The sequence below is a fragment of the Sinocyclocheilus grahami genome, unplaced genomic scaffold, assembly GCF_001515645.1.
Source record: "Sinocyclocheilus grahami isolate Dianchi unplaced genomic scaffold, SAMN03320097.WGS_v1.1 scaffold26.1, whole genome shotgun sequence".
In the NCBI taxonomy this organism is placed as follows: Eukaryota; Metazoa; Chordata; class Actinopteri; order Cypriniformes; family Cyprinidae; genus Sinocyclocheilus; species Sinocyclocheilus grahami.
The window spans coordinates 35,458-45,658 of NW_015505205.1; the positions used below are offsets into that span (position 1 = coordinate 35,458).

Genomic DNA, 10,201 nt, shown 5'->3' on the forward strand with positions numbered 1-10,201 from the left:
AAAAAGTATTTAATGATTGAACACAGCAGTATATTTTATTAATATTACATTAATTTAATATGACAACATTATGACAGGGTTTGATACAGAAGAATGACATTTATGAACCAGTTCTTTCTTGTGAATCAACAAAGCTCAATTTGATTATTTTTAGAGACTCAAATAGCATTTATGCTCTTAAGAATTCTGTAAAAGTCTGTATAAACACACCTTTGGCATTAATGGTTTTAAATGTATTTATTATTGAAAACATCTAATAATTTGGTGATGGAATGACATTTATTTTTTTCCCCAAATATCCATTTCTTAAAATGACTAAAATAATCATTAAATGGAACCATTAACCTATAATCATTATTAAAAGGAATCTTTAAATCTTACATGTTTTATCTTTAGGTTGTCTATAGCATTTATGACAATGATTACCAATAATATTAACTAATCCTATGACAAGATGTCTGTTCTGTCAATATGAAAAACAGTCTTACTATAAATCAATGCCGTTTATCCACCTCATTATTGATTCTAGAAACAAACCATTTAGATTAATTGTTACATTGAGTAAATTACATTCTGATGGCATGATTCAGCAGGAGGAAAAAGCTTTTTTTTTTTTTTAAACTAGATTTTTTCAGAAAAAACATTCCTCCATAAAATGTTAGATTTCACAGTGCCCCATGCAGGTTAAATCTTTAGGTTGTCTATAGCATTTATGACAATGATTACCAATAATATTAACTAATCCTATGACAAGATGTCTGTTCTGTCAATATGAAAAACAGTCTTACTATAAATCAATGCCGTTTATCCACCTCATTATTGATTCTAGAAACAAACCATTTAGATTAATTGTTACATTGAGTAAATTACATTCTGATGGCATGATTCAGCAGGAGGAAAAAGCTTCTTTTTTTTTTTTTAAACGAGATATTTTCAGCAAAAACATTCCTCCATAAAATGTTAGATTTCACAGTGACCCATGCAGGTTAAAGCTGGAAGGAAGTTATTAAAAACCACATGCTGCCTCCACATTAATTAGCGAAGTGTAATCCTGTACACTTCAACTGAAGATGCATAAGGAGACATTTGCTAAACAGGATATTTATGCAAATTACCTCCATTGTGTCTGCCTCATTCTGACCTTGTTGACCAATTCTGATTGTGAAAGTTCCATTGAATATCATTAAAATATTACAATATTACTGTGCATTTGAGAAGATGACACGTTAGGATCAGTATGGATGTGTAAATAACGTACTGCATCAAGTTGCTGGAGGGAAGTGTATAATGCCATAAAACCTGCAAGATGGAAGAATATCGAAGGACTTCTGGAGCATTAGGCTGGGAAATTTTAAATCCTGATTACGGTGTTTGCATGGAAATTAGGAGAGCAATGATATCATGCACAAGAGAAACTGGCAAAAAAAAAAAAAAAAGGTTAAATGCTTTAAAAATTTAAAAAATTAAAAAATTTCCATTTAAATTTTTCTGGATTCCGTTTTTGTCCATTTTAATTTGTCAAATTAAATTTTAGTAATCAAAGAACATGTATAATTATTTTAAATCATTAATGTTATACAATTTAACAATTTATTAAAAGTTTACCAAAAATTTCATTTGATTTATTTATTTATTTTCAATTTAAATTTTTTATGGATTCCAATCCATGTTAATGGTTTAGTTAAATTTAAAAAATCAAAAAGAACATCTAATCAACTGAATTCATACAAACACATTAGTAGTTATATACATACACAATACATATATATACATATTATACATATATACATTGTTATATGTATATACACATATAACAATAATATGGCCCTATCTCAGAAATTCTGAGTGGTGTATTTTTCTGTTTTCTATTTATATATATATATATATATATATATATATATATATATATGTTTTCTATTTAAATATACAGTATATGCTAATTTGGTGCTCAATTAACATTTCTTATCATCAATGTTGCAAACAGCTGTGCTGCTTAATATTATTGTCGAAATAGTTTTTTAAGGATTCTTTGATTAATAGAAAGTTCAAAAGTGCAGCAATTATTTGAAATATAATTTTTCTTTGTAAAAATGTAAACAGATGTCATCTAATAAGTACAAATAATTATTTTACAAAGATGTGTTAAAAAAACTAACATTTAATCATGCCAATAATCTGCATTTTACTCCAATTTACCATGCTGATTAATTAGCATATCATTTAATTAATCACATTAATTTGGTTTTATTTTTAACTGACAGCCCTAATTAAAACTTTATTATGCTTGAACAATGCATTACTTTTGTTTTTTTTATAAACCCAGATGATGTGTTTGATATTGTTTGTACTGTATTTACCAGCGCGTGGCTCAACCGTCCTGTTGCCACTGGGGTCCATGAAGACAAACCGTCAACCAACAAACTCCAACCCATAATCAGACAAGTAGAGCAAAGACGTGTAGTGTTAGAAAAATATGCACATTTTAAAAAAACATGAACATTTCTTTCCCTTAAAACCTCAAACAAATCTCAGCATGAGCCTAAAACATTAATTAGGAGGTTTTAATAATTAATCTTACTTAGTGGAATTTTTATTTTGTTCTCGAGGGGAACAGGGTGAACAAAACTGATCATGATCTCCTGATGTGTTAAGAGGTAACACATCAAGCTAATCTCTGGCTCACAGTTTCATTATTCATCAATTTATTTAGAATTGATGCAATTTGTGTAATGTAGAAAATCTCCACACAAAAAAACTAAAGTAAAGCCTAAGATTTCCTGGCTTAACGAAAAACAGTGGTAGCATTTAACAGCATCCCTGGGACTTTAAACTCTGCTCTGCTTTATGAGGGGAATCTCTTTAGTGATCCCAAACCACACAGGTGTCGCTTCTTAGCATGTCGGATCACACTTTTAACTACTTTAATCAAATCTAGAGTTTAAGACTGGCAGTCTTCTGGTGGCCACCCGTTATTTCCAGTGTTTTTTCAGAGACAGATTAATGAAGAATATTCCATACACCTACCGCAGAGGGAGCACATTCAGCATTTGAGACGCTTATTTGTTTTTATTACACTACCAATGCCAAAATATCATCCCACATCCCACAGCACAGGACATTATCACTATGGCGTAATGCATTTCTGTCTAAACATGAACTGATTCAAGTGAATTGTAAACTGTATAAGCAAATGACAGATTATGACTTATTCAAAAACAAACCAATAGGTGCAGCTACAAACTACAATGACCTTTGGATAATCTGTTTATCTGTGTGCCTCTCATGCAACATGAAGAAATTCAAAACACTAAAGCAATTCATCTTTAATGTCAGCAGTTTAGTTTACCCTAAAATGAAAATTAGCTGAAAATATACTCACCCTCAGGCCATTCAAGATGTAGACGAGTTTGTTCCTTCACCAGAACAGATTTGGGAAAAATTAACATTACACTTGCTCACCAATGGATCCTCTGCAGAGAGTCCTAACAGTTGATAAAAACATCTCAATAATCCACATGTATCAATCTATCAATCAATTAACATACTGTGAAGTGAAAACTTGTGTGTTTACAAGTAAAAACAATCCAAACAAATATATTGGTGGATTTTAATGTGAGAGAAGAACAGGAACTTTTTCGATTTTTTATAATGGATTTGTTTCTTACAAACATGCAGCTTTTCACTTCACAAGTTGTTAATTGATGGGCTGGAGCTGTGTGGGTTACTTGTGGAGCACTGTGATTCTTTTATCAGCTGTTTGGACTCTCATTCTGACGGCACCCATTCACTGCAGAGGATCCATTGGGGAGCAAGTGATGAAATGATACATTCCTCCATCTGTTCTGATGAAGAAACAAACTCCTCTACATCTTGGATGGCCTGAGGGTAAGTACATTTTTTTAAAATTGTCCTCTTTGTGTGAACCATTCTTTTAAATTAAAAATAAAATAAAATAAAATATTGGACTCATTCAATATTTGAGAATGGATTGATTTGGAATTTATAGATTTTTAGTTCAAACATTTCTACTTCACTCACCTGTACAGTTCAAAATCTTCTTCTGTAAAAACATCCCTTATCTCATTCTTAAAATATCTGGAGATAAAAAATTTAAAAAAACAGATGGGTTCACTTAAGATAAACATAAAAACCAATATCAAACACACCACCACGAATTGCTGCTGCCATATCAAAATACAGGCAACAACAAATTCACACACAGAAGACCAAAGTGTCACCGCAAGCGTGCCAACACATGCCAGCTGTACATGTTAACTGCCAGCACAGTACCAGCCTGTGTGTGGGCACCGAGGTGTAAACCACATATAAAGACACGGGGAAAAACGCCATGTGTAAAAGATGAAGACATGATCTTTAGCAGCTGAAGCTAGAAAGTCATTCCATCATTGCTGCCATTGATTTCTGCTCTGCTCCTCAGGCCCAAGGGTATACTTTGATGTGCACATGAAACGCACCTTGAGAAGTCTGATAGAGCTGTGATTCGAATAGATCAAGCTGAAGCTGAAGTTCAATTGGAGATTACTTCCTGTTAGACTCTGTATGAAGCCACACAGCCTACTCACCTATAGATATTCACAAACTGCTTCCCCATCGACAACGCCCCAGAGTGAAGATCCAGGATGGAGGCCTGTACACAACAAAAAGGAATAAAGACACATTCAAAGAGGAAACAGTCAATATTTGGCCAAAAAAAGCAATGTTTTCCCTACTGTCTCTGGTTTGAATAAACTCCAAAGACAACCACTGAGGGCTTGCATCTATCCTGAGTGCTGGACTGCACTGCTGAGCTTGTTGTTATTCATGCTCCATCATAAGGTCAACAGATGGACTCCTCTCAGTCCTGGTATCCCCTGCTCTCTGTCTTCACACACTTCATAAATCATAATGATGGGGCTGATCTCCTCTTAAAAACTCAGCAGGAACCTCTGTTACACCCTCTTTTAGTTCACTGGTCACACTCTATAAAAAGTCTCTTTGCCTGGTAAGATCTCAAGACTAGGTTTCTACCTTGAAAATTAATTTTATGTAACATTAGATCATCTCTGTGTAATCCAGCGAGGTCAAAATAAAGTGAACACAAGTAATCTAGTCTTTATATAAGGGTCCAAAAGTCACCACAAGAAAACATGCTTTGATTTTTGTAAAGTAACATGAAATGTATAAATACAAATTGTATTATCAGCATAGCAATTTGGGTGAAAAGTTGGAAAAGTGCACACTAACGTTCAAAAGTTTTTGTGAACATTTTCTTTTTTAAATAAATGAACACTTTTATTCAGCAAGGATGCATTAAATTAATCAAAAGTGACAGAAATTTGATCAATAATTTCTATTTCAAATAAATGCTGTTCTTTTGAACTTTCTATTCATAAAAGCATCCTGAAAAAGTACCATGGTTTCCACAAAAATATAAATCACATATACAGCTTTCAATATTAATAATAATAATAGGAAATGTTTTTTGAGTACCAAATCAGCATATTAGAATGATTTCTGAGGGATTATGTATTTCACATAATGTATTACAGACTTAAGTAATTGCTGCTCAAAATTAGGCTTTGCCATCACAAAAGTAAATTAAATTTTTTAATATATTAAAACAGTTATTTTATTACCAGTAGTGGTAAGCATAAGAGACTTCATTCAAAAGCATTTTTAAAAATGTGTACCTACCCAAAACTTTTGAACAGTAATGTACATGAATTTCAAAATATCTATTTTTTGCTTTTTGGTTTAATTAGATTAGATTAAATTAGATTCCTTTCTTGTCATTGCATTACAACGAAATTAAGTAGTAAACCTTGGTGTTATTCACACATAACATCAAAAGGTATTGGAACAGTATTAATTAAAAAAGTGCAGGATCTAATAAAAATAAATATATACAACAATAGGACAATGTGATAAAAAGATACAATATGATACAATGGCATAGCAGCTTTTGACAAATGTATTCAAGCTAACATGGATATTTTATGATTATGTTATCCAATCTGATTTGGGACTGCTCCAAAGAACATATTTTTGCACAAGAATATTAAAAGATCAGATATCACAAACTGCTTAAATTATCCTTTAGGAACATTTTAAATATAAAATATATTATAAAAATGGTACCTCTTAAAAAAGAAAACAAAATAAAAATTTTCAACAAGTTCAATGCCACTCAAAGCCACTATACCATCATCTACAAATCAATCAAACTAGCTGCTTAACTGTCTCAAATTAAGAAGCTATTTATAATAGCAGATGTAACATTTTAACCAATACTGGACTTTAGATTCAGTCTAAATTGTATCTGGTTTGTTTTATTTTACAATATGGTTTAGGTCTCAGCACCACATGTACATATCAACAATGGTCTTTTCCAGTATTTTCCCATTAAGCAGCAGAGTGATGAACTGGTGAGCTGAGCTTAATCCGATGCTAATGCAAAATGCAATTTCAACAACCACTGAGAATGTCACATGTTGTTCCTATCAAACACAGGATAGTTGCTTTGCAGAATCTACCACAGATCATATGTGAATTTTCTCAAACGCACTCTTAATGAGAGTGCTTTCCTGTGGAAATTCAATCATACCAAACAATACAGTGCCATCTAGACACATAATGGAAAAGAAGTTTGCTTTTGAATTCTAGCTGAAGTCAAACCCATAGTGTGTACTGCCCTCTTGTGTTCTTAAGCAGCTGCTTCCATGATAGACTAATATGCCATTATTTTTTTAAAACACAGATGCAAGCAAGCATTTGAAGTGAAAAGTGTTTACTCACACCATCATCTGAGCCAGCAAGTGATAAGCCCCATTCGGCTAACCTGTGAAATAAGAGGAGAATATACATGTATTTATGCATGTACACTACCATTACAAAGTTTGGGGACAGTAAGATGACAAAAATTATAAAACAAATGTATTCCACAAAAGTTATGAAGAGTAAAATAAGTGTATAAATAAAATTAAATATTAAGAGTGAAGAGCAATAAAAGTAAGAGTAATAAAATTAAATAAAAAATATTTTATATTTTCAACATTGGTACACTGAAAAATATATTTTGAAATCGTTTTCACTCAGAAATTGCTAGTAAATGTCAAAATTAATTTCAATAAAATGTCAAGTAACACGTTGAATAAAAAATGGAATTCTGAAGTAAAAGAAAGAAAATAATATTTTCGTGTATAACATACTCCAATAAACTGTTTTATTTGCAACAAATAAATGTGTATGTATATATATATATATTAGTGCTGTCAAATGATTAATCACCTCTAAAATATTTTTTGTTACATAATATATGTGTGAGAACTGTGTGTATTTTATGTATATAAAAAAACTAGCTTATGTATATATATATATATATATATATATATATATATATATATATATATATATATATATATATATATATATACACATACATATACACATACATATACATATATACTGTATATATATATATATGTATATGTATACACACACACTACCGCTCAAAAGTTTGGGATCAGTAAGACTTCAATAATGTTTTATTGTATTTTTAATAAAAAATAAATGCAGCCTTGGTGAGCATAGGAGACTTCATACCGACCCCAAACTTTGTCACCAGCAGTGACTATATCAAGATGTTTGTCAGTGTGCATGTGTACCTTCTAAGCTTCTGCGCCTCCTTCAGTCACAACACTGTCTGAAATGACTCTGCCGCATTTTGTTGGGGTGCAACCTGAGGACAGAATGCATTAGCATTTCATATCGATTCATTAATTATGACCGCGATTAAAGTTACTGGCTCTATGCCCCTGCCAAATTCTCTCTTCAAACTTCATATTCGATGGCACACTCAGCGACGCAGCCTGCCCTGCAAAATGTACTGCATAATGACTCTGGAGTTTGTTCCAGCATCCTCTCAGAGAGGAGGTGCTGTCAGTCAGGCAATATTCACAGTGGGGTGTTCAATTGACAACAAAGCTGTGCATCCAATCATATTCCACAGTATATAGCATTCTGGCACAAATTCATATGCCACTTGCTAGAATCCAGTAGGAATTCTTGGAGGAATTCGAAAGACCACAAACAGCTACAGTTAGCTTCAGGACAATATATTTTCTCTCTTTCCATTCTCTTTCCCAAAGCTTATTTACGCCTGTCGTAAAGAGAGTGGGATGAAGTGGAGCCAAGGGAGCGCTTGTTAATCCCAGCGCTTGCTTTGTTTGTGGTGCCTACAGCTTTTTGAAGCTGGTGTGGGGTTCTGTAATGAGTCCTATGTGGGAGGCTTCAGACTGTCAATCACAGATCTGGCCTCCCACCAATTATCTAACTTCATGATTTAGACCGATGGAACGCACAGGTGTTGACTTTGTTCAACTGAAGCTTTCTACTCCTGGAAGTTGTTTGGAAACGGGTTTCCTCTGATCCAACAGTGCATTTTAGTTCAAAGGTTGCCCCAGTTATATTACACAGAGTTTTTGGAACAAAGATACAAATAGCAAAATAATAGCTGGATGCATCTTAACCAATGCACTTACACACACTCACACTCAAAAAAATATTCTCTAGCTTGCTTAATAATCTGGCATTATGTACTATGAATATTGTTTGACAAATTGTTTTTATTTTATTTTATTTTAAGTCACTTTGCATACAAGTATCTGCTAAATGCATCAAAATAAATGTTAGACCCACCATCCACAAACAAGCTATTACCATACAGTGATCAGTCAAAGAGACCACATCCAATATGCACAAACTAAATTAGTATGTAGAGTACAACATTTTTTGTTAAGGAAAAATTATGTAATGTTTTATAAACACAATGATCTTCTCATGCACATAGCAAACCAGGCAACTGACTGAATAATCAGTCTAATAAATGACCTGTTTTTCATTTAAAGGAGAATGTAGTTTACATCAATACAAAGTAAAATATTTTCACAAACTTCAGGCAATAATTGTGCTTAAGAGGAAAAATCTTAATTTATATTTTATAAAATAATACATGTATTATTAAATTTTTTTCTATAAAATTAACAAGCAATACAAGCAAATGCTGTTTAAATGTCACTGTTAAAATCTATAAAATACTTGCAAGATGTCAAAATAATTGTATATATACATCATACTATAAAATTTAACTATTGCATTTTTTTTAAATAAAAGTAACAAGCCACACAGGTAAATACATTTTAAATGCCACTTTCAAAAACCATAAATATACTGGCAAGATAGCAAAAAACATATTAGGTTCAATATGCAAATATTACAAAAACATTGTTAAAAGGTCTATCAGTTTAAATCAACATGCAATTTTGAAAAATCCCTATAACATTTCTAAAATATACTAACCAAACCAAACACAATAATAACAATAATAATAGTATATAATAAATAATAAAACAATAATAATAGTAATTTCCAGTAAATACTGCAGTATTGAGTGAGTGGTCTTCAATGAATGGATGCATACCTGGGAAGAGCTTGTACTTCTTGTAGTCTTCAGAGCACTCAACTGTGAACACTCTAGGCTGAGTGAGGATCTCGCTTCTTGAATCCAATGTGTGTGTCAAGTCATCAGTCCATGTGAAATACATCCAGCTCACTAGTCCAGTGACTCCTGTCAGCAGCAACAGCGTGATCACGTTACCTCTCCAAGAGGAGGCCTGTCTCTGCGCATTTGCCCTGAATTAGGGATGGGCGATACCCCTTATTTTGTTTTCGACTTGTTAAATAAACAAAACCACTGGTAAATAAAGCGCACCTTAGTATCGATATTTCGGTATCGATATATCGATACTTCGGATCGATACGCCCATCCCTACCCTGAATCAACACACACCATATGAATACAGAACACAGGTGCGAAGGACTGTCAGGTGTGCATTGCTTAGTTTCATCTATTCATTTGACTGCCAGATTACACAACGAAATGAAAAAGTGAAATATACATTTATCCTGACATCATGTAGGGAGTATTTTGCATGTAAACAAGGATCTGAAGCAGCATCACTCATTAATCGCAGCAATGCAAAGTCAATGTGGGTTCATAAAGTTTCAGAAATTAAAAATCATTACCTCTTAATTTTATTTTCAATGGCGCTACTTTCTGGGTTTTTCACTGATTCCTCGTCGCAGTGCAGTCATGTTTATTAATTATGCCTGTCTGCGTGCATCAATATAACACATGTATGGT

The 10,201-nt window shown here is 32.6% G+C and overlaps 1 pseudogene; it reads right to left on the reverse strand.

Annotated features, from left to right (window-relative positions):
- Nucleotides 1-4,034: 4,034 nt before the first annotated feature.
- On the reverse strand, nucleotides 4,035-10,201 carry LOC107566627 (2-oxoglutarate and iron-dependent oxygenase domain-containing protein 3-like; annotated as a pseudogene).